Genomic DNA, 26,278 nt, shown 5'->3' with positions numbered 1-26,278 from the left:
CGGTATCGGCAATTACCTTGCAGATAAGCCGATAATGCACCGCACCACCCCCACCGCACCGCGACCGCCCCCCCCCAACCCACCGCAAAGCGTCGCACCCCCCATCGTAGTGCTGGGCGGTATACCGGTATGGATTTTTGCCCATACCGCTATATACCGGGCCCCTCCCCCACCCTCCGAGTCAATAAAAAAAATTAAACTTACCCCTAATGGGCGTGGTCCGGCCCATCCATCCTTCCTTCCTGTAGTGTCCGGCGGCATTCCGGGTGGAGGGTGAACCGGTCGGACTGTCCTTCTCCGGGGGTCATCTTCTCCACTCTGGGCAGGCTCCGGCCTAGTACGCTGTATAGACGCCGCTACGCCGTGACGTCAGGGGCGTCACTGCGCAGCGGCGTCTATGCAGCGTACTAGGCCGGAGCCTGCCCGGAGTGGAGAAGATGACCCCCGGAGAAGAAGGACAGCCCGGACCGGTTCACCCTCCACCCGGAATGCCGCCGGACACTACAGGAAGGGAGGATGGCCCGGACCACCCTGACAGGTAGGGAGAGAGAGAAGCGGGTGGCAGCCTATGGCACCGCAAAAGCCACTGCAGTGCACTGATTTAAAGCGCCCGCTTTAAATCAATGATCTGCAGCAGTGTCGAGGGAGGATAAATAGCAGATAACTTATATCGATATTCTGGTATAAGTTATCGGCTATCGGCCCTAACCTCCACCGATTATCGGTATCGGCCCTAAAAACCCGATATCGGTCGATCCCTAGTTTCTACACTACACTGAAAGAAAATAAAGGGTAAAACACTAAATATACACCCCCTTAAACTTTGTGTGTATAGGAACTAAACCAAAAAAGGGAGGAAAAGAAACAAATTGGACATAATGTCACACCAAATTCAAAATTGTGGAAAAATGAAATTTTTTCAAGAATGTGATGCTACTTTAAACTCAACTGGGGCAAGTAACAGGTGTGGGCAATATGAAAATCACACCTGAAAGCAGAGAAAAAGGAGAGAAGTTCACTTAATCTTTTCATTGTGTGTCTGTGTGTGCCACACTAAGCATGGACAACAGAAAGAGGAGAAGAGAACTGTCTGAGGACTTGAGAAACAAAATTGTGGAAAAATATCAACAATCTCAAGGTAACAAGTCCATCTCCAGAGATCTAGATTTGCTTTTGTCCACAGTGCTCAACATTATCAAGAAGTTTGCAACCCATGGCACTGTAGCTAATCTCCCTGGGCGTGGACAGAAGAGAAAAAATGATGAAAGGTGTCAACACAGGATAGTTTGGATGGTGTATAAGCAGCCCCAAACAAGTTCAAAAGGTATTCAAGCTGTCCTGCAGGCTCAGGGAGCATCAGTGTCAGCACGAACTATCCGTCAACATTTAAATTAAATGAAACGCTATGGCAGGAGAACCAGGAGGACCCCACTGCTGACACAGAGACATAAAAAAGCAAGACTACATTTTGCCAAATTGAACTTGAGTAAGCCAAAATCCTTCTGGGAAAACGTCTTGTGGACAGATGGAATGGAGATAGAGCTTTTGGTAACGCACATCATTCTACTGTTTACCAAAAATGGAATGAGGCCTACAAAGATAAGAACACAGTACCTACTGTGAAATATGGTGGAGGTTCAATGATGTTTTGGGGTTGTTTTGCTGCCTCTGGCACTGGGATCCTTGAATGTGTGCAAGGCATCATGAAATCTGAGGATTACCAATGGATTTTGGGTCGCACTGTACAGCCCAGTGTCAGAAAGCTGGGTTTGTGTCCGAGATCTTGGGTCTTCCAGCAGGACAATGGGGGAGATTTATTAAAACTTGTGGAGAGGCAAAGTTGCCCAGTTGCCCATAGATACCAATCAGCTCGCTTCTTACATTCTTAACAAGGCCTCTGAAAAATGAAAGAAGTGATCTGATTGGTTGCTATGGGCAACTGGGCAACTTTGCCTCTCCACAGGTTTTAATAAATCTCCCCCAATGACCCCAAACATACATCAAGAAGCACCCAGAAATGGATGGCAACAAAGTACTGGAGAATTCTGAAGTGGCCAGAAATGAGTCCAGATCTAAATCCCATTGAACACCTGTGGAGAGATCTTATAAATGCTGTTGGGAAAAGGCGCCCTTCCAATAAGAGAGACCTGGAGCAGTTTGCAAAGGAAGAATGGTCCAACATTCCCGCTGAGAGGGGTAAGAAGCTTATTGATGGTTTCAGTTATTTTTTCTAAAGGTTGTGACACCAAATATTAAAGTTAAGGGTGCCAATAATTGTGTCCAGACCATTTTTGGAGTTTGGTGTGACATTATGTCCAATTTGCTTTTTTCCTCCCATTTTTGGTTAATCTCATTAGATTAGTCTGTACACTCCTATACACATGGGGGTATGGTCTGACTGTGTCTGTAGTACAGCCTCTGTAGTTACAGACACTAGGGTGCAAAGCCCTGCACATACACCATGTTTAAAGCAGTGTGTGTGTGTGTGTGTGTGTGTGTGTGTGTGTGTGTGTGTGTAGAACACATACACTGTTATACACATGGGGGAATGTGGCAGCATGAGCCATGAGCAGGGCACATTATACAGCGGGCAACTGACCATGCCCTGATCTCTAGCTGTATACATTTCTATACCATGCCCTGATCTCTAGCTGTATACATTTCTATACCATGCACTGATCTCTAGCTGTAATTATTTCTATACCATGCCCTGATTTCTAGCTATATACATTTCTATACCATGCCCTGATCTCTAGCTGTATACATTTCTATACCATGCCCTGATCTCTAGCTGTAATTATTTCTATACCATGCCCTGATCTCTAGCTGTATACATTTCTATACCATGCCCTGATCTCTAGCTGTATACATTTCTATACCATGCCCTGATCTCTAGCTGTATACATTTCTATACCATGCCCTGATCTCTAGCTGTATACATAGCAGTACCTGTCACCTCCAGCTCTGTCCCCTCTGCAGATCACCACTCACGTGGGTACCAAACACAGCAAAGCACTTCCTGTTTGGCCTGTACCACTCTGTAACCACAGGGGGTGGTGGGCTTATTTCCTGACCTCACAGCTATTAATGGTTACCTGAAAGAATGATAATACATTTCAGGACCACTACATAAATGATAGCTGATACAGATAAGCTTTATATATGAGGAGTAGAGTTGTGTGGGCACCCCCCTGGGCGCTTGTTACGCTCTGCACTGCAAGTGTGCCAGCGCTTGTTTCCTGGGCCAGGGCGGAGGGGCCCCCTGCATTCATGCATATGAGAGAGAGAGCGACAGCTAGTACAGAGCTGTCATGACTCCTCCCATAAACTTGAATGGAGCGGGTGTGGCGACCTGCATCGCCAGTCATAGGGCACGGAGCGGAGCCGATTGACAGGGGTGCCAGCCCCGAGATTGGGGGAGGGGGCAGCGATCTAACATCTTATCCTCTATTCTTTGTATAGGGGATAAGATGTGTACGGCAGAGTACCCCTTTAAAAGGTAAACAAAGAGAGAATGGGATCTATATGAACGTGATCTGTCATAACCCATCAATATGCAGGGATTATGAAAACAAAGCCAAGTTAAGCAATGTGCCCAATTTGAAAGTAGGTCAGTGCTAGATAGGAATGATAATAATGATAGTCACTATCACAAAGGATTGACATAAATAAAGCAAGATTCACAGACACAATAGGGATATAAGTTAAACATTGTGGACTCAAGGAAGCCTTTTAAAATCAACTGTCTAATTTTGATAGATTAGTTTGTATTTATTTGTAATGTGATCCGTTTGTTATGATTTTTTTGCCTTTTGAAGTCAGTTGCACTTTTATTTAAAATAATTATTTCAAACAGGATGGAGCAGCACATGCCAATCCTGGAGCTTCTTAACCCCTTAAGGACCCATGACGTACCGGTACGTCATGAGTCCGCTCCCGATCTATAACGGGGGGCCACAGCCTCTAACAACAGCCGGGACCCGTGGCTAATAGCGCGCGGCACTGATCGCAGTGCGGCGCGCTATTAACCCTTTAGATGCGGTGTTCAAAGTTGAAAGCCGCGTCTAAAGTGAAAGTAAAACCAAGCCGGTTAGCTCTGGGAGCTGTTCGGGATCGCCGCGGCAAAATCGTGGCATCCCGAACAGCTGCAGGACACAAGGAGGGTCTCCTACCTTGCCTCCTGGTGTCTGATCACCGAATGACTGCTCAGTGCCTGAGATCCAGGCATGAGCAGTCAAGCGGCAGAATCATCGATCACTGGTTTCCTATGAGAAACCATCGAACAATGTAAAAGATCAGTGTGTGCAGTGTTATAGGTCCCTATGGGACCTATAACACTGCAAAAAAAAGTGAAAAAAAAAAGCGAATAAAAGGTCATTGAACCCCTTCCCTAATAAAAGTTTGAATCACCCCCCTTTTCCCATAAAAAAAAAAAAAGTGTAAATAAAAATTAACATATGTGGTATCGCCACGTGCGGAAATGTTCGAATTATAAAAATATATTATCAATTAAACTGCATGGTCAATGGTGTACGCGCAAAAAAATTCCAAAGTCCAAAACAGTGCATTTTTGGTCACTTTTTATATCATGAAAAAATGAATAAATCAATAAGTCCTATCAATACAAAAATGGTACCGGTAGAAACTTCAGATCACTGCGCAACAAATGAGTCCTCATACCGCCCCATATGCGGAAAAATAAAACAAGTTATAGGGGTCAGAAGATGACAATTTTAAAGATATAAATTTTCCTGCATGTAGTTATAATTTTTTCCAGAAGTACGACAAAATCAAACCTATATAAGTAGGGTATCATTTTAATCGTATGGACCTACAGAATAAATATCAGGTGTCATTTTTACTGAAAAATTTACTGCGTAGAAACGGAAGCACCCAAAAATTACAAAATGGCGGGTTTTTTTTCAATTTTGTCTCACAATGATTTTTTTCCGTTTCGCCATAGATTTTTGGGTAAAATGACTGACGTCGTTACAAAGTAGAATTGGTGGCGCAAAAAATAAGCAATTATATGGATTTTTAGGTGCAAAATTGAAAGAGTTATTTTTTAAAGGTAAGGAGCAAAAAACGAAAATGCAAAAACGGAAAAACCCCGGGTCCTTAAGGGGCTATAGCCATGGACGTTCGAACTCCTAGATTTTTACATTGTCCCTTGCAGTTTCTGATGGATGCCACTAAGGCTGCTTTCACATTTAGGAACTGTCCAGAACAGCATATGTTTGCTATGGGGATTTCCTTTTACTCTGGACACTTCCTAAAATGGACAGAGATGTCAGCAGAGAGCACTGTGCTCATGATGTCAGTAGAGAGCTCTGTGTTTCAAATGGAAAAGAATTTCCACTGTAGTATTCAGCAGCTAATAAGTACAGGAAAGATTAAGATTTTTTAATAGAAGTAATTTACAAATCTGTTTAACTGTTCCACCAGTTGATTTAAAAAAAAAAAGTTTTTCACCGGAGTAGCCCTTTAACGGGTGTATTCACTAACGTATGTCGGCCATATACTTCAATGTTAAAAATAACGTACGTTAATTTACCCGTTTCTTGTGATGTGCGACAAATTAGTGCATGTCACGTTATTTCTCCCATCACAACTAACGTACGTTAGTCATGACGGGCTATAACGTGTGACGAAGGGTAAACGAAAAAGAACATTGACTTTGAATGGGGTTGTTTAACGTGTGTTAATAATTCTGTTTCAAACGTACGTGTATTAACGGAAGAACCTCATAATGTGAAAGAAGCCTGAGGGAAAAAAAAGTATTCTGCACAATATAGTTTTTTTTTACTGTACGTATTTCTTTTACACTATGGATCAGAACAGCATAAGGCATATAAGCACTAAAAACATGGTGTGAAAGGAGCCCTAAATCTGCAGTCAAGTAACTGAAAACTTCAGTCAAGTCAGATAATACACTTCAAGCCCAGTAACCAGTTAATATATGCAGAACATATACAACACAGGTAAGACAAAGTAAAGACTGTGGAAAGTGTTGGGGCAGATTTATTAGCACTGTCTAATTCATAGTGTAGACCTAGACCAGGCAGTCTGAATTAGGGATCGACCGATTATCGGTCTGGCCGATATTATTGGCCGATAATCACGATTTTGGGCATTATCGGTATCGGCAATTACCTTGCCAATAAGCCGAAAATGACCCCCCCAAACCGTCGCCCCCCCCCCCCGATCCGCCGCACCACACCACACCGCGACCGCCCCCCCCCCCCCCCCGACCCACCGCACCCCCCACCGTAGTGCTGGGCGGTATACCGGTATGAACCGGATACTGTTTATTTTTTCTCCCACGGTATGGATTTTTGCCCATACCGCTATACCGGTCGGGCCCCTTCCCCACCCTCCGAGTCAATAAAAAAAATTTAACTTACCCGTAATGGGGGTGGTTCGGGCCATCCATCCTTCCTGTAGTGTCCGGCGGCATTCCAGGTAGAGGGTGAACCGGTCCGGGCTGTCCTTCTCCGGGGGTCATCTTCTCCACTCCGGGCAGGCTCCAGCCTAGGACGCTGCATAGACGCCGCTACGCCGTGACGTCAGGTGCATCGCGGCGTACGGGCGTCACTGCGCAGCGGCGTCTATGCTGGGTTACTAGGCCGGAGCCTGCCCGGAGTGGAGAAGATGACTGCCGGAGAAGGACAGCCCGGACCGGTTCACCCTCCAACCGGAATGCAGCCGGACACTACAGGAAGGATGGATGGCCCGGACCACCCTGACAGGCGGGAGGAGAGAAGCGGGTGGTGGCGGCGGCGGTCTATGGCACCGCAAAAGCCATTGCAGTGCATTGATTTAAAGCGCCCGCTTTAAATCAATGATCTGCAGCGGTGTCGCGGGGGGATAAATAGCCGATAACTTATACCGGAATATCGGTATAAGTTATCGGCTATCGGCCCTAACCTCCACCGATTATCGGTATCGGAATACGCACCAAATATATAACAATGGCTCAGGCTGTTTGAAAACTTTGGCTCCTTTTTAGCCCCCTTTTCCTAACTTTACATCACTTGTCGGTTGCCTTATTTTATGCAAATATCTTGAGCTATAGACTTGAAGGAACTGCACAATCTGGTAATATCTAATAAATATCCTTTTTATACTGTCACATCCATAAATATACAGGACACATAAATACCCAAATGCAAAACCTGCACCATTGAATTCCATGCAGATCCATGACACGATACACTGGATGTCACTGCCGAACACTGTGCGAGTACACCATGGCAACATTTCTCAATATCTTGTGCCGAAATTTCAGTGCATGATGACATCATCAGCCAGGCTTTGTTTCACAGGCCACACCCCTTCCCGCCAGTCTGCACTCTCTCTACCACTAAGGTTAGGTTCACGTCTGTTCATGGCCTCTGTCATAGAATCTCTTTAAATAAACAAACCCAAAAAAATAAATGCTGCATGTACAATTATCTTATCTGGTTACAATACTACAAAATAACAGTCACCAGATGGAACTGACTAGATTTGGGTCCCTCGGGCTCCTTTAGTGTCCATCATGCAGCGGACCAGCCAACTCTATTTTTCGCTGCTGAACAGAATCAGTGATGGAACAGAGAACCTAGCCTAACTCACACCCACCGTATTTTTCGCCCTATAGGACGCACCGGCGTATAAGACGCACCCAACTTATAGGTGCAAAATCTAAAAAAATTAAGATTTTGAACCCAATAGTGGTCTTCAACCTGCGGACCTCCAGATGTTGCAAAACTACAACTTCCAGCATGCCCGGACAGCCGTTGGCAACCTACAGAGGTATATGGAGAGAAAAATACTAGGTAGCTATAGCATTTTACTTCTGCCCACCGATTCCCATTTAACATCTGGATGCAGCATTTCTTCACAATTAAGTGAAATAAAGGCCACACATGTATTAACCCTATGGAAATGTAGAACACAAGCAAAGGGGAGCTTTATTAAAAACTACAGTTAACTTAATTTCCTCATTAAAGGGGTAGTGCAGAAACATTTATTTATCTAGTGGTAGACGACACGCGCTCCTAACTGAGCGGGGTCCTATTCCGGAGATCGCAGGGGGAACCAGCAGTCGGACCCCACACGATCAGCTACTTAATTAATTTTGGCTGCAAAATCACCAGATGAAGTAGTATTATTACCCAAAGGATGGAGACAAAACAGATGGGCCCACCAAGAGATTTACATAAATAGTCCTGGCTCATAAGATATAATATTGACTACACAAGACAAATCTGCTGGAAGCAGAATAGTTTCATCTGGTAACCAAGTTATTACTTACAGTAGATGCAGACAAACAAGCGGTCCCAACTTGTTTCTGCCCACATGAATTGTTATCCACTAAACATGGGGACGTCCTTCAGGGAAACCTATGTTCCACCAGATAATTAACAAAAAATGTAACACAATAACAAAATCCCTCTGCGTGGAAGATTGTATACCCATAATAGGGTCCTCCCAGTTCCCTAATTGTTCTGGTGTTGAATACAGAATCCCAAGTGTAGAAGAGGGGGGGGGGGGAAACAAAGAAATACGTCCAGGAGCAACATAACACATAGAGATCAGACAGAATTGCATCCATTCATGGGACAAGTGCTCCAATAAAGAGTGCTGGGCAGCACAACCAGGGAACACATGCAGTGGCAGGGCGCTGGGTGGTGGATGTCAGCTTCGTGGCGCACTGGATCAGTGTCTGAGTGATTTGTTTGCTGCTGACCACTGCTGCCGTCTGTCCTGTCACTGCACCTTAAGTGGTTACTTGTCTACAGGAAAGGCGATCCTGAGCAGCCATCAGGCCAACACACAATGCCTTCCTTCCCCCTCATAGTGTACAGACATTAAAGGGTAGCTCCCACCATCCTATTTTTTTTCTGCCCCTGCCTATTGCCAATCTATCCCTAACCCCCTCCCTGCTTTTAATTTTTATATTTACTATATTAAAAATGCCTTTTGTCTGCCTGGCAGTGTGCTCACTACCAGGCAGACTTCCCCAGCAGGCACCACGTCACTGACGCCTGCTTGGGGGGACTTCCGCCCTTAGTTGATCTACACAGGGTGCCTCCAGCTGTTTCACCACTACAACTCCCAGCTTGCCCTGACATCTATTGGCTGTCAGGGCATGCTGGGAGTTGTAGTATTGAAACAGCTGGAGGCACCCTGTGTAGATAAACTATTAGTTAGTTACATGCGGTGCTAGCCCGTCCCCTCCGTCTCCCTCCCCCCGCGCCATACCCCGTTCCCTCCATCACAACCCCCCCCCCCCCCCCCCGCATACCCCGTTCCCTCCATCACAACCCCCCCTCCCGCACTCCCGCATACCCCGTTCCCTCATTACACTTACTGCAGAGTCCGGCAGCGGGCGTGCAGGGACAGCAGCGGCGACGGCAATGTGCAGGAGGAGTGGCCTCCCAGCCAGTGGCTGGGGAGCCAATGCGCTCTCTCCCGGCCTGTCTGATTAACAGGCAGGGAGCGAGCGCAGGCTGAATGAAAAAGGACTGATGCCCGGCCGCATCAGTCCTTTTTCAGGCGTGACGTCACGCCAGGCTGCAGCCGGCCACTAGAAGGGAGACCCCTAGTGGCCGGTTTTTAAATGTAAATTAAAGCATTTTAATAAAAAATAAAATAAAATAATAAAAGTATATTAGAGATATGTTGTAGTACATAAGTACTACAACATATCAAAAAAATAAAGTTGGCGACAGTGCCCATTTAAGGGAGATTTGTCAAAACTTGTGTAGAAGAACAGTGGAACAGTTGCCCATAGCAACCAAGTGACTTCTTTCATTAGAGGCCTTTAAAAAAAAAAATGTATTGTTTGCTATGAACTACACAGGTTTTGATGAATCTCCCGCACTGTATAGAGGGAACTGTAGGAATGGACATACCAGGATGTTTTGGCATGGTGGCTAGCGGGTACTTTCGCATGTAGCCTATATGATGCAGATTTCACTGTGACATGTAGTAAGCTAGTTTCTCTGATTAAAATCTGTGTCCAATGCTGGAGATCTGATCCTGAGGATTTCATGGCGGATATTTTGCTGTGCCCCATATTTGAAAGAAGAATTAAGTGAATAGTAAGGGGTTGTCTGGGGGGAAATAAAAAAAATGTCCCCAGGGGTGGAGGTAGTATAAAAATAAGAAACATGCTATACTCATCTCACCCCTGTCCTCTGCTGATCTCCACTACTGTTGTGTGCCATCCTCACCCCACAGGGTCTGTCCACATCAGTGGGCGCAGCAGTGTCATTCTTCGAGCGATGGGGCAGGTTGGCACAGGAATTTGTAGTGGAAAACAAGGAGCATTGCGCTGCAGGGGAGTATAGCTTATCATTTTACACGACCCCCAACCGTGGAGCAAATTTTATTTTTTCCTCCAAAAACCCTAAAAACTGGCTGAAGTCCATTGGATTTTACTGTGGACTTCCTCATATGAAATATGCTGCATAAAGTAGCCCCTGATAATAATTGGTTCCAGGACGACTATTGTATGTTGAGACCATAAGAGGACAAAAGAAAAATAAGTAGATATATAATACAGATAAAGCAAGTCCTTACAAATAAAAGTAAGAAAGATCTGCTGGGAGCTGTAATCACTGTCTATATGTAGAGGACAGGAGCCTCTTCAGGGTCCTGTACAGTACACGCAATGTCCTAAAAAAGTAAAATAGAGCCGCCCTTACCTGGTGTCCAGGGAGCAGCTAATCCTGACAAAGGTAATAAGTAGTATGAACATGTAGTACCTCCCTGTACTGTAGGGGGCACTACCAGACACCAGTCAGTGCATGCACTTCAGTAATACAGATGTTTTATCAGTGAAATGTCCATTCTGATTCGTCAGTTTTTCCAGCCATTGATCTGGACTGTCTGTAGTATTGTATGTTGAGTATGGTTTCCAGTTACAATAGTCCAGAAAAAAAACATCTGTATGTTACAGATCTCCGTAGAAATACAAGGACACAGGGGAGCGAACCACTGGGACTATAAAGGCAATGGGAGTTGTAGATTTGGGACACACAGCAAAAGATAAGAATTGTGTTCTCTTCTGCAAACATACACACATCGGGGGAGATTTATCAAAACCTGTGCAGAGGAAGAGTGGTGCAGTTGCCCATAGCAACCAATCAGATATTGCTTCTTTCATTTTCCACAGGCCTCTAAAGAGGCCTGTGGAAAATGAAAGAAGCAATCTGATTGGTTGCTATGGGCAACTGCACCACTCTTCCTCTGCACAGGTTTTGATAAATCTCCCCCATCATAACTAATCCCAATGGCCCTGATTTACTAAGAGTGGAGTGTAGGTTTCATTCCCTACAATTCCTTTTCCCCTGTACTTACTAAGGTTTCCCTACATGTTGCACATTCCCTACAATTCTTTTTCCCCTGTACTTACTAAGGTTTCCCTACATGTTGCACACTCCCTACAATTCCTTTTCCCCTGTACTTACTAAGGTTTCCCTACATGTTGCACATTCCCTACAATTCCTTTTCCACTGTACTTACTAAGGTTTCCCTACATGTTGCACACTCCCTACAACTCCTTTTCCCCTGTACTTACTAAGGTTTCCCTACATGTTGCACATTCCCTACAATTCCTTTTCCCCTGTACTTACTAAGGTTTCCCTACATGTTGCACATTCCCTACAATTCTTTTTCCCCTGTATTTACTAAGGTTTCCCTACATGTTGCACATTCCCTACAATTCCTTTTCCCCTGTATTTACTAAGGTTTCCCTACATGTTGCACACTCCCTACAATTCCTTTTCCCCTGTACTTACTAAGGTTTCCCTACATGTTGCACACTCCCTACAATTCCTTTTCCCCTGTATTTACTAAGGTTTCCCTACATGTTGCACACTCCCTACAATTCCTTTTCCCCTGTATTTACTAAGGTTTCCCTACATGTTGCACACTCCCTACAATTCCTTTTCCCCTGTACTTACTAAGGTTTCCCTACATGTTGCACACTCCCTACAATTCCTTTTCCCCTGTATTTACTAAGGTTTCCCTACATGTTGCACACTCCCTACAATTCCTTTTCCCCTGTACTTACTAAGGTTTCCCTACATGTTGCACACTCCCTACAATTCCTTTTCCCCTGTATTTACTAAGGTTTCCCTACATGTTGCACACTCCCTACAATTCCTTTTCCCCTGTACTTACTAAGGTTTCCCTACATGTTGCACACACTCTACAATTCCTTTTCCCCTGTACTTACTAAGGTTTCCCTACATGTTGCACACTCCCTACAATTCCTTTTCCCCTGTATTTACTAAGGTTTCCCTACATGTTGCACACTCCCTACAATTCCTTTTCCCCTGTATTTACTAAGGTTTCCCTACATGTTGCACACTCCCTACAATTCCTTTTCCCCTGTATTTACTAAGGTTTCCCTACATGTTGCACACTCCCTACAATTCCTTTTCCCCTGTACTTACTAAGGTTTCCCTACATGTTGCACACTCCCTACAACTCCTTTTCCCCTGTATTTACTAAGGTTTCCCTACATGTTGCACACTCCCTACAATTCCTTTTTCCCTGTACTTACTAAGGTTTCCCTACATGTTGCACACTCCCTACAATTCCTTTTCCCCTGTACTTACTAAGGTTTCCCTACATGTTGCACACTCCCTACAATTCCTTTTCCCCTGTATTTACTAAGGTTTCCCTACATGTTGCACACTCCCTACAATTCCTTTTCCCCTGTACTTACTAAGGTTTCCCTACATGTTGCACATTCCCTACAATTCCTTTTCCCCTGTATTTACTAAGGTTTCCCTACATGTTGCACACTCCCTACAATTCCTTTTCCCCTGTACTTACTAAGGTTTCCCCACATGTTGCACACTCCCTACAATTCCTTTTCCCCTGTATTTACTAAGGTTTCCCCACATGTTGCACATTCCCTACAATTCTTTTCCCCCTGTATTTACTAAGGTTTCCCTACATGTTGCACATTCCCTACAATTCTTTTTCCCCTGTACTTACTAAGGTTTCCCTACATGTTGCACATTCCCTACAATTCCTTTTCCCCTGTACTTACTAAGGTTTCCCTGCATGTTGCACACTCCCTACAATTCCTTTTCCCCTGTACTTACTAAGGTTTCCCTACATGTTGCACATTCCCTACAATTCCTTTTCCCCTGTACTTACTAAGGTTTCCCTACATGTTGCACACTCCCTACAATTCCTTTTTCCCTGTACTTACTAAGGTTTCCCTACATGTTGCACACTCCCTACAATTCCTTTTCCCCTGTATTTACTAAGGTTTCCCTACATGTTGCACACTCCCTACAATTCCTTTTCCCCTGTATTTACTAAGGTTTCCCTACATGTTGCACACTCCCTACAATTCCTTTTCCCCTGTACTTACTAAGGTTTCCCTACATGTTGCACATTCCCTACAATTCCTTTTCCCCTGTATTTACTAAGGTTTCCCTACATGTTGCACACTCCCTACAATTCCTTTTCCCCTGTACTTACTAAGGTTTCCCTACATGTTGCACATTCCCTACAATTCTTTTCCCCCTGTACTTACTAAGGTTTCCCTACATGTTGCACACTCCCTACAATTCTTTTTCCACTGTACTTACTAAGGTTTCCCTACATGTTGCACACTCCCTACAATTCTTTTTCCACTGTACTTACTAAGGTTTCCCTACATGTTGCACACTCCCTACAATTCTTTTTCCCCTGTACTTACTAAGGTTTCCCTACATGTTGCACATTCCCTACAATTCTTTTCCCCCTGTACTTACTAAGGTTTCCCTACATGTTGCACATTCCCTACAATTCTTTTCCCACTGTACTTACTAAGGTTTCCCCACATGTTGCACACTCCCTACAATTCTTTTCCCCTGTACTTACTAAGGTTTCCCCACATGTTGCACATTCCCTACAATTCTTTCCCCACTGTATTTACTAAGGTTTCCCTACATGTTGCACACTCCCTACAATTCTTTTCCCCCTGTACTTACTAAGGTTTCCCTACATGTTGCACATTCCCTACAATTCTTTTCCCCTGTACTTACTAAGGTTTCCCTACATGTTGCACACTCCCTACAATTCCTTTTCCCCCTGTACTTATTAAGGTTTCCCTACATGTTGCACACTCCCTACAATTCCTTTTCCCCTGTACTTACTAAGGTTTCCCTACATGTTGCACACTCCCTACAATTCCTTTTCCCCTGTACTTACTAAGGTTTCCCTACATGTTGCACACTCCCTACAATTCCTTTTCCACTGTACTTACTAAGGTTTCCCTACATGTTGCACACTCCCTACAATTCCTTTTCCCCTGTATTTACTAAGGTTTCCCTGCATGTTGCACACTCCCTACAATTCCTTTTCCACTGTACTTACTAAGGTTTCCCTGCATGTTGCACACTCCCTACAATTCCTTTTCCCCTGTACTTACTAAGGTTTCCCTACATGTTGCACACTCCCTACAATTCCTTTTCCCCTGTACTTACTAAGGTTTCCCTACATGTTGCACACTCCCTACAATTCCTTTTTCCCTGTACTTACTAAGGTTTCCCTACATGTTGCACACTCCCTACAATTCCTTTTCCCCTGTACTTACTAAGGTTTCCCTACATGTTGCACACTCCCTACAATTCTTTTTCCCCTGTACTTACTAAGGTTTCCCTACATGTTGCACACTCCCTACAATTATTTTTCCCCTGTACTTACTAAGGTTTCCCTACATGTTGCACACTCCCTACAATCCCTTTTCCACTGTACTTACTAAGGTTTCCCTACATGTTGCACATTCCCTACAATTCCTTTTCCCCTGTACTTACTAAGGTTTCCCTACATGTTGCACATTCCCTACAATTCCTTTTCCCCTGTACTTACTAAGGTTTCCCTACATGTTGCACACTCCCTACAATTCCTTTTCCCCTGTACTTACTAAGGTTTCCCTACATGTTGCACACTCCCTACAATTCCTTTTCCCCTGTATTTACTAAGGTTTCCCTACATGTTGCACATTCCCTACAATTCTTTTTCCCCTGTACTTACTAAGGTTTCCCTACATGTTGCACATTCCCTACAATTCCTTTTCCACTGTACTTACTAAGGTTTTCCTACATGTTGCACATTCCCTACAATTCCTTTTCCCCTGTACTTACTAAGGTTTCCCTACATGTTGCACATTCCCTACAATTCCTTTTCCACTGTACTTACTAAGGTTTCCCTACATGTTGCACACTCCCTACAATTCCTTTTCCCCTGTACTTACTAAGGTTTCCCTACATGTTGCACACTCCCTACAATTCTTTTTCCCCTGTACTTACTAAGGTTTCCCTACATGTTGCACATTCCCTACAATTCCTTTTCCCCTGTACTTACTAAGGTTTCCCTACATGTTGCACATTCCCTACAATTCCTTTTCCCCTGTACTTACTAAGGTTTCCCTACATGTTGCACATTCCCTACAATTCCTTTTCCCCTGTACTTACTAAGGTTTCCCTACATGTTGCACATTCCCTACAATTCCTTTTCCCCTGTACTTACTAAGGTTTCCCTACATGTTGCACATTCCCTACAATTCTTTTTCCCCTGTATTTACTAAGGTTTCCCTACATGTTGCACACTCCCTACAATTCCTTTTCCCCTGTACTTACTAAGGTTTCCCTACATGTTGCACACTCCCTACAATTCTTTTTCCCCTGTACTTACTAAGGTTTCCCTACATGTTGCACACTCCCTACAATTCTTTTTCCCCTGTACTTACTAAGGTTTCCCTACATGTTGCACATTCCCTACAATTCCTTTTCCCCTGTACTTACTAAGGTTTCCCTACATGTTGCACATTCCCTACAATTCTTTTTCCCCTGTACTTACTAAGGTTTCCCTACATGTTGCACACTCCCTACAATTCCTTTTCCCCTGTACTTACTAAGGTTTCCCTACAATTCCTTTTTCCCCTGTACTTACTAAGGTTTCCCTACATGTTGCACACTCCCTACAATTCCTTTTCCCCTGTATTTACTAAGGTTTCCCTACATGTTGCACATTCCCTACAATTCTTTTTCCACTGTACTTACTAAGGTTTCCCTACATGTTGCACATTCCCTACAATTCTTTTTCCACTGTACTTACTAAGGTTTCCCTACATGTTGCACACTCCCTACAATTCCTTTTCCCCTGTACTTACTAAGGTTTCCCTACATGTTGCACACTCCCTACAATTCTTTCCCCACTGTATTTACTAAGGTTTCCCTACATGTTGCACACTCCCTACAATTCTTTTTCCCCTGTACTTACTAAGGTTTCCCTACATGTTGCACACTCCCTACAATTCCTTTTCCCTGTACTTACTAAGGTTTCCCTACATGTTGCACACTCCCTACAATTCTTTTTCCCCTGTACTTACTAAGGTTTCCCTACATGTTGCACATTCCCTACAATTCCTTTTCCCCTGTACTTACTAAGGTTTCCCTACATGTTGCACATTCCCTACAATTCTTTTTCCCCTGTACTTACTAAGGTTTCCCTACATGTTGCACACTCCCTACAATTCCTTTTCCCCCTGTACTTACTAAGGTTTCCCTACATGTTGCACACTCCCTACAATTCCTTTTCCCCTGTATTTACTAAGGTTTCCCTACATGTTGCACATTCCCTACAATTCTTTTTCCACTGTACTTACTAAGGTTTCCCTACATGTTGCACACTCCCTACAATTCCTTTTCCCCTGTACTTACTAAGGTTTCCCTACATGTTGCACACTCCCTACAATTCTTTCCCCACTGTATTTACTAAGGTTTCCCTACATGTTGCACACTCCCTACAATTCCTTTTCCCCTGTACTTACTAAGGTTTCCCTACATGTTGCACACTCCCTACAATTCCTTTTCCCCTGTACTTACTAAGGTTTCCCTACATGTTGCACACTCCCTACAATTCCTTTTCCCCTGTACTTACTAAGGTTTCCCTACATGTTGCACACTCCCTACAATTCCTTTTCCCCTGTACTTACTAAGGTTTCCCTACATGTTGCACACTCCCTACAATTCTTTTTCCACTGTACTTACTAAGGTTTCCCTACATGTTGCACACTCCCTACAATTCCTTTTCCCCTGTACTTACTAAGGTTTCCCTACATGTTGCACACTCCCTACAATTCCTTTTCCACTGTACTTACTAAGGTTTCCCTACATGTTGCACACTCCCTACAATTCCTTTTCCCCTGTACTAACTAAGGTTTCCCTACATGTTGCACACTCCCTACAATTCCTTTTCCCCTATACTTACTAAGGTTTCCCTACATGTTGCACACTCCCTACAATTCCTTTTCCCCTGTACTTACTAAGGTTTCCCTACATGTTGCACACTCCCTACAATTCCTTTTCCCCTGTACTTACTAAGGTTTCCCTACATGTTGCACACTCCCTACAATTCTTTTTCCCCTGTACTTACTAAGGTTTCCCTACATGTTGCACACTCCCTACAATTCCTTTTCCACTGTACATACTAAGGTTTCCCTACATGTTGCACACTCCCTACAATTCCTTTTCCCCTGTACTTACTAAGGTTTCCCTACATGTTGCACATTCCCTACAATTCCTTTTCCCCTGTACTTACTAAGGTTTCCCTACATGTTGCACACTCCCTACAATTCCTTTTCCCCTGTACTTACTAAGGTTTCCCTACATGTTGCACACTCCCTACAATTCCTTTTCCCCTGTACTTACTAAGGTTTCCCTACATGTTGCACACTCCCTACAATTCCTTTTCCCCTGTACTTACTAAGGTTTCCCTACATGTTGCACACTCCCTACAATTCCTTTTCCCCTGTACTTACTAAGGTTTCCCTACATGTTGCACACTCCCTACAATTCCTTTTCCCCTGTACTTACTAAGGTTTCCCTACATGTTGCACACTCCCTACAATTCCTTTTCCCCTGTACTTACTAAGGTTTCCCTACATGTTGCACACTCCCTACAATTCCTTTTCCCCTGTACTTACTAAGGTTTCCCTACATGTTGCACATTCCCTACCTGCTCTGACCTGTCGGGTTTTTCTCAGCTCACAACCACATTTTCTGTGGAAACCTTAGTAAATATGTTGTGTTTTTGTGAAAATTTCCGGGACACGTCCCCTTTTTTGGGTTTTCACACAGAATCTGGCACACAACCCAAGAAAACATGTCAGGTTTACAATAATAGATCAGGGAATGAGTGGGAGTCCCAATTACATGATGTATGTATGCGTCACCATTACACAAGGGATGAGGCTCCACAACTATGTCAGGCATGTCATGAATGCCAATAACAACCACCTGCAGCTAACAATGGATCTCCAGGAACAATATGGCAATTCTTATTTCCTATACTAACTCTATCTAGATCAGTGGTCTTCAAGCGATGGACCTCCAGCTGCTGCAAAACTACAACTCCCAGCATTTCCAGAAAGTCAACTGATGTGCAGGCAAGCTGGGAGTTGTAGTTTTGTTTCACAAAGCACTATACAGCTGAGGTGTACGGATGACAGGCTACGGAGGTGACAATAGGTGCATTAGTCCCGGGGACTGACAGGGTCACACACCAAAGACATAGGAGACACAACCTCATACAAGCTCCAATGACACTGGTTGCCATGGTTACTAACACTCCCCTCTGATCGCAGGTAGCACTTGGCCTGATCACCAGGTCACATACACCTAAGTACATACAGGTAAGGAAACTGAGGGGATTTGTGACGTAAGAAGTGGCTGTATACCCTTCCCAGGTGACCCCCGTGCCCCAGGCTTCCCTCCCATAGACCAAGCATTACACACTCACCCGGCCATACCTGCGCCGCTGTCTCCGAGGACACTCTACTCCACCTGACGGGCTCACCGGGAAGCGGAAGTGGGGAGGAGGGGCATTTCCGGTCCTGGTGGGGAGGCGGGGGACGGGGTTGTTTGTAAGCTCTGCGGGCTCCTGTAACGGACGGGTACATACTCGAGTGTTGTGGAGTGGGGCCCGGTACTGTGCCCAGGGGTTACTGGCTGCGACTGTTGTGTGCACGGGCGCCAAGGGGGTTACCTGACGCCGCTCTACCTGTGAGGGCGGGGACATGTGTCCCGTTATTTGTTCACCACCTCGGTGACTGACACTCAGATAAAGTCATGTACAGGGCACTGGTAAAAAAAAATAGTTGGCGTTATACATGGCTTAGAACACGAGTGCACGGGCGTGACACCGACAGGTAGATAAAAGCCGTGTGGTCAACGGCAGCTACTGTCCTTGCCACTAGATGTCGCTGTAACTCAAAGCTCTTCTGCACGGGACATACTAAAAGGAATGACAAAGTGGAATGTCCATAGACTTTAACAGGGGAGTGCACCTCTAGATGGTAGCCTAGTTTCCAGCTGCTATACACTGCCGCCAGTGTGCCTCCAGCTGTCCGGGAATGCTGGGAGCCGAAAATGTGCAACAGCAGGTGGCACCCTAATTGGAAACACTGCAGTCAGGTTTGGGTCCCAATGAATGATATAAAATAAAGAACACCTGCTACTTACCTACTATCCAGGGCTGGATTAAGAGCTTTATGAGGACTTTCATGGGCCCACAAGTGGCTGCGAACCAACAGCTGGATTGTGTCCATTTGTGGGTCCCAGGGCAACTATTTACTTACATTATGTGATTTTATATAGGACCATATAGAGGCATATACCGGTTGTACACAGGATCTGTATACCATATGTGATTATACACTGTGACCATACAGAGGTAGATACCAGTTGTACATGGGATTTGTATACCACAAGAGTGATTGTATACAGAACCATACAGAGGTAGATACCAGCTATACACAGGATCTGTATATCGTATAAGTTATAATCTCCTTAAAGGGGTTCTCCGGTGCTTAGACATCTTATCCCCTAAGGATAGGGGATAAGATGCCTGATCGCGGGAGTCCTGCAGCTGGGGACGCCCGTGATCTTGCACGCGGCACCCCGTTTGTAATCAGTCCCGGAGCGTGTTCGCTCCGGGTCTGATTACCGACGACCACAAGGCCGGCGGCGTGTGACGTCACGCTCCGACCCTCAATGCAAGGCTACGGGAGGGGGCATGATAGCTGTCACACCCCCTCCCATAGGCTTGCATTGAGGGGCAGAGCATGACGTCACACGGGGGCGGAGGCGTGACGTCACACGCAGCCGGCCTTGTGGTCATCGGTAATCAGACCCGGAGCGAACATCCGGGGACTGATTACAAACGGGGTGCCGCGTGCAAAATCCCGGGGGTCCCCAGCGACGGGACTCCTGCGATCAGGCATCTTATCGCCTATCCTTCGGATAGGGGAAAAGATGTGTAAGCAACGGAGAACCCCTTTAAGGACGCAGAGCATACAGGTAGGCCCTCATCTCCTGGTACTTAACGCAGGGCTTACCTTTATACCACTACACCTTAAGTGACTATAAAGTGAGTGCAGGAGCTGCGCTCGCTTCAGAGCAGTGTGTCCAAAACTATCATTAGCCAGACACTCTCTGCTTATGATGGGCAGTGGCGATCCTGCCGCTGCCCGGCATCTAACCCTTTAGACACTGTGATCAATGCCGACCACGGTGTCTAAAGTGAAAATGAAAGTTGTCGATAACTCAGTGGAGCTCACCGATAGCGGGGGGGGGGGGGGGCATTCCCATAACCTGCCGCTGATCCAATGATGTGGCCTAGGCTTAGCCAGGCTATATCAGTGGATCGCCTGTCACACTGTACAAAGCTATGCCATAGGCATAGCATTATACAGTAAATGCAATCTAATGATTGTATATAAAAGTCCCCTATAGAGAATTAAAAAGTGTAAAATAAAAGAATACTGATTTTTAACCCCTTGGGGACAGTCCATTATGACCCTAAGGACGGGAGCATTTTTTTCAAATCTGATCTCTATCACTTTATGCATTAATAACTCTGGGATGCTTTTACTTGAAATTTAAATTTGATTCCGAGATTGTTTTTTTGTGACATATTCTTCTTTATGTTAGTGGTAAATTTTCATTGATACTTGCATCATTTCTTGGTGAAAAATTCCAAAATTTGATGAAAAAAATGTAACATTTTCCATTTTTATAACTTTGAAGCTCTCTGCTTGTAAGGAAAATAGACATTCCAAATAAATTATATATTGATTCACATATACAATGGGGGACATTTACTAATCTAGTCTATTCTGGGTATGCTTATAGACCAGCGTATGTGGTAGCCTCCTGTCTATTGTGCTCCTAATTTATCAAAGCTCTCACAGCCCTTGATAAATTCTGTGCTCAGACTTCAGGGTCTACAGCTTAAACTACATTTAGACCTGCTCCAACATGGTCTGACATTTCAGCGTATTTTGGGCAGATGCGACTTGTCGCACAAAAGTCGCACTTGATAAATTCAGCACCAATGCATTTTCCAATGCATTTCCGTCTAAAATAGACTTGCATGCATCATGTTCTAAAAATCATCTACAGCAAAAGTCGCACAAATTTAGACTGCGACTTTCTGTGCGACAAATTTAGACAGGAAAAACCAGTCTAAATCCTTTGATAAATCTCCCCCAATATGTCTACTTCATGTTAGCATCATAAAGTTGACATGTTTTTACTTTTGGGAGACATCAGAGGGCTTCAAAGTTCAGCAGCAATTTTTTAATTTTTCAGTTTTGAAGTGGATTTGAATGGCCTTCATATTAGAAATATTCCACAAATGATCCCATTATAAAAACTGCACCCCCTTGTCACGATTCGGCTGGCAGGAGGTGGATCCTCTGTGCCAGAGAGGGATTGGCGTGGACCGTGCTAGTGGACCGGTTCTAAGTTACTACTGGTATTCACCAGAGCCCGCCGCAAAGCGGGATGGTCTTGCAGCGGCGGTAGTAACCAGGTCGTATCCACTAGCAACGGCTCAACCTCTCTGACTGCTGAAGATAGGCGCGGTACAAGGGAGTAGACAAGAGCAAGGTCGGACGTAGCAGAAGGTCGGGGCAGGCAGCAAGGATCGTAGTCAGGGGCAACGGCAGGAGGTCTGGAACACAGGCTAGGAACATACAAGGAAACGCTTTCACTGGCACAATGGCAACAAGATCCGGCGAGGGAGTGCAGGGGAAGTGAGGTATACATAGGGAGTGCACAGGTGAACACACTAATTAGACCAACTGCGCCAATCAGTGGCGCAGTGGCCCTTTAAATCGCAGAGGCGCGCGCGCGCGCCCTAGGGAGCGGGGCTGCGCGCGCCGGGACAGGATCTGACCGGGGCGCTGCAGTAGCGAGGATGTTGCGAGCGCTCCGGGGAGGAGCGGGGACCCGGAGCGCTCGGCGTAACACCCCTCAAAGTATTCAAAATGAAATTCAGAAAGTTTGTTAACCCTTTAGGTGTTTCACAGGAAAAGCAGCAAAGTGATGGAGAAAATTCAAAATCTTAATTTTTTACACTCGCATGTTCTTTTAGACCCAGTTTTTGAATTTTTACAAGGGGTAATAGGAGAAAAAGCCCCCCAAATTTGTAACTAGGGAAGTCCCGATATCGATACTAGTATCGGTATCGGGGCCGATACCAGGTATTTGCATGGTATTGGGGACTCGTCTAATGTCCCCGATACCAAATCTGATACCTGATGGAGTGCTCCCCTCCGCTGGCCCGTTCTCTGGTCCGCATCACTGCCGCTGCCTCGTTCTGCCGTCCGCATCATGGCGTCTTATGGAGGAGCATGTGACACACACGTCAGTCCACTGTGCCCAGCGTAATGCTACGGAGGAAGGAGATTGACGTGTATGTCACATGCTTCTCCATAAGACGCCATGATGCGGACGCCATGATGCTGCAGAGCAGCAACACCGGACAGGTGCAAGTGAGAAACTACAAGGGGTGGGGGTGTCTGCTGGCTACAAGAGGGAGGCCTGCTATCTACAAGGGGGTCCTGCTATCTACAAGGGGGATTCTGCTATCTACAAGGGGGGGGTCCTGCTATCTACAAGGGGGGTTCCTGCTATCTACAAGGGGGGGCCTGCTATCTACAAGGGGGGCCTGCTATCTACAAGAGGGAGGCCTGTCAACTACAAAGGGGAGGCCTGCTATCTACAAGGGGGAAGCCTGCTATCTACAAGGGGGGGTCCTGCTATCTACAAGGAGGGTCCTGCTATCTACAAGGAGGGTCCTGCTATCTACAAGGGGGGCCTGCTATCTACAAGGGGGAGGCCTGCTATCTACAAGGGAGGGTCCTGCTATCTACAAAGGGGGGTCCTGCTATCTACAAGGAGGGAGGCCTGTTAACTACAAAGGGGAGGCCTGCTATCTACAAGGGGGAAGCCTGCTATCTACAAGGGGGGGTCCTGCTATCTACAAGGAGGGTCCTGCTATCTACAAGGAGGGTCCTGCTATCTACAAGGGGGGCCTGCTATCTACAAGGGGGAGGCCTGCTATCTACAAGGGAGGGTCCGGCTATCTACAAAGGGGGGTCCTGCTATCTACAAGGAGGGTCCTGCAATCTACAAGGGGGGTACTGCTATCTACAAGCGGGGGGTCCTGCTATCTACAAGGGGGCCGTCCTGCTATCTACAAGGGGGTCCTGCTATCTACAAGGGGGGTCTTGCAATCTACAAGCGGGGTCCTGTTGGCTAAAAGGGGGGCCTGCTATCTACAAGGGGGGTCCTGCTATCTATAAGGGGGTCCTGCTATCTACAAGGGGGGGGGGTCTGCTGGCTACAATGGGAGGGGGCTGCGGTCAACAGGGTGGCTGCTACTAATGTCTGCACCTATCTATACTTTCTACTATTAAAGGCAATCTTACAGCAGAGTCACTTGCACTAACTTGAATTTATAAGTAGAGTGCAGGTGACCTGGTTTCTATCGCTGCTCACCATGTGATCATCAGCACAATCACTCCGGAGACATTGGTTTCGCCGCCAATGCAAATTCCCGGTTCTGCCCAATGGAAAAGAGAGAAATCTTGGCTCATACTACAGCAGCCGCCTCCATTGCACACAACAAGAGCCCACATATCAGCACGGTAAGCAGCGCCAGAAACCGCGTCACCCTGGTGTCAGATTCCCTTTAAAATAAAAGTACTCGTACTTGGTATCGGCGAGTGCTAGAATTAAAGTATCGGTACTCTTACTAGGTCTTTGAAAAAATGGTATCGGGACATCCCTATTTGTAACCCAATTTCTCTCGAGTAAGGAAATACTTCATATGTGTATGTGAAGTGCTCTGCGAGCGCAGTAGAGGTCTCAGAAGGGAAGGAGCGACAAGGCACATAACAAGGGGTACAGTGAGCCTTAACACCCCACAGGTGTTTGATGACTTTTCGTTAAAGTCGGATGTGTAAATGAAAAGATTTTTATTTTCACTACAGTGCAGTTTTTTCCCCCAAAATTTACAATTTTTGCAAAGGTTAATTGGAGAAAATGCCCCCCCAAACTTTGTATCCCCATCTCTTCTGAGTATGGGAATACCCCATGTTAGGACGTAAAATGCTCTGCGGGCGAACTACAATGCTCAGAAGAGTAGGAGTCATATTTGGCTTTTGGAAAGCAAATGTTGCTGAAATGGTTTTTGGGGGACATGTCGCATTTAGGAAGCCCCTATGGTGCCAGAACAGCAAAAAAAAAAAAACATATAGCCTACTATTTTGGAAACTACACCCCTGAAGGAATGTAACAAGTTGTACAGTAAGCCTTAACACCCACAGGTGTTTGATGACTTGTTAAAGTCGAATGTGTAAATGAAAAAAAATATATATTTTTTCACTAAAATGCTGGTTTTTCCCCAAATTTTAAATTTTTACAAGGGGTAATAGGAGAAAATGCCCCCCAAAATTTGTAACCCCATTTCTTCTGAGTATGGAAATACGCCATATGTGGACGTCAAGTGCTCTGCTGGTACACTACAATGCTCAGAAGAGAAGGACCGCCATTGAGCTTTTGGAGAGAGAATTTGTTTGGAATGGAAGTCAGGGGCCATGTGCATTTACAAAGCCCCCCATGGTGCCAGAACAATGGACCCCCCCCCCCCTACATGTGACTCCATTTTGGAAACTACACCCCTCACAGAATTGAATAAAGGGTGCAGTGAGCATTTGCACTCCACTGGCGTTTGGCAGATCTTTGGAACAGTGGGCTGTGCAAATGAAAAATTAAATTTTTCATTTTCACGGACCACTGTTCCAAAAATCTGTCAGACACCTGTGGGGCGTAAATGCTCACTGTACCCCTTATTAAATTCTGTTAGGGGTGAATTTTCCAAAATGGGGTCACAAGGGGGGGGGGGGGGAGTCCATTGTTCTGGCACTATGGGGGCTTTGTAAACACACGTGGCCTTTAATCCCTTAAGGACAGAGCGTTTTTCTTTTTTTGCACTTTTGTTATTTTCTTCCTTACCTTTTAAAAATCATAACCCTTTCAATTTTGCACCAAAATCAATATAATGGCTTATTATTTGCACCACCAATTCTTCTTTGTAATGACATCAGTCATTTTACCCAAAACTCTACGGTGAAATGGAAAAACAGTGCCGTACGAGAGGTTTAACATTTTTATGTGGTGTTGGGGGGGGGGTAACTGTGTAGGGTATATGTAGTGTTTTACTTTTTGTTTTGTGTAGTGTAGTGTTTTTAGGGTACACACGGGCAGGGGTTCACAGCTGGTTTAACTGGGAGTTTGAGCTGCAGCGGAAAATTTGCCACAGCTCAAACTTGAAGCAGGAAACTCACTGTAAACCCGCCCATGTGAATGTACACTTAATCTCAGGCTGCTATAGGGAACACTTAATCTCAGGCTAGGGGCACTAAAGATGCCGGATCTTCAGTGCCCCTAGCCTGAGATTAAGTGTTCCCTATAGCAGCCTGACATTGTGTTCCCTATAGCCTGTTTGCCTTGTCCGTGTACCCAGACCTTCCACTACGTTATTTGACTCCGCACCTTTGCCGCCTGCCTTGACCTTCTGCTACGTTGACTACGCTACTGCCTTATCCTCCTGTACCTCGCCTTGCCCAGCTACCTGTGTGGTCGAGCCATGTCGGGGGTAGCGACCTGGGTGTCGCCTGCTGCAGCAAGCCCATACTGCCTTGCGGCGGGCTCTGGTGAAGACAAGCGGCACCTATGACTCCGCTCCCCGATACGGTTCGAGTCATCAGCCACATAGGTTAGAGGATCCACATCCAGCTTTGTTTCATCCGGGCTGTTTACCTATTGGGATTATACACGTGGCATCCTCCGACAGGTAGGGAGAATATGGATCTCCTTTGGATCTTTTAGATATCGATCATGAATTAGAGAATTGTGAGTGG

The 26,278-nt window shown here is 45.4% G+C and overlaps 1 protein-coding gene and 1 long non-coding RNA gene across 3 annotated transcripts in view; one reads left to right on the top strand and one right to left on the bottom strand.

Annotated features, from left to right (window-relative positions):
* ARHGEF18 (Rho/Rac guanine nucleotide exchange factor 18) overlaps positions 1–26,278 on the bottom strand; it is a 328,222-nt gene that overhangs the window by 96,427 nt on the left and 205,517 nt on the right. The window lies entirely within an intron of this gene.
* LOC130367731 (uncharacterized) overlaps positions 18,514–26,278 on the top strand; it is a 126,508-nt gene continuing 118,743 nt past the window's right edge. Inside the window, exon 1 of one of the 2 annotated variants that reach the window (XR_008892148.1) lies at positions 18,514–18,697. This is a non-coding gene — a long non-coding RNA (uncharacterized LOC130367731). Of the gene's footprint in view, positions 18,698–18,987; positions 19,214–26,278 lie in introns of those variants that run through there. The other variant, XR_008892150.1, reaches the window with a different exon arrangement.

This window comes from Hyla sarda, chromosome 1, assembly GCF_029499605.1.
Source record: "Hyla sarda isolate aHylSar1 chromosome 1, aHylSar1.hap1, whole genome shotgun sequence".
Classification (NCBI taxonomy): domain Eukaryota; kingdom Metazoa; phylum Chordata; class Amphibia; order Anura; family Hylidae; genus Hyla; species Hyla sarda.
This window is presented reverse-complemented; position numbering and strand designations above follow the sequence as displayed.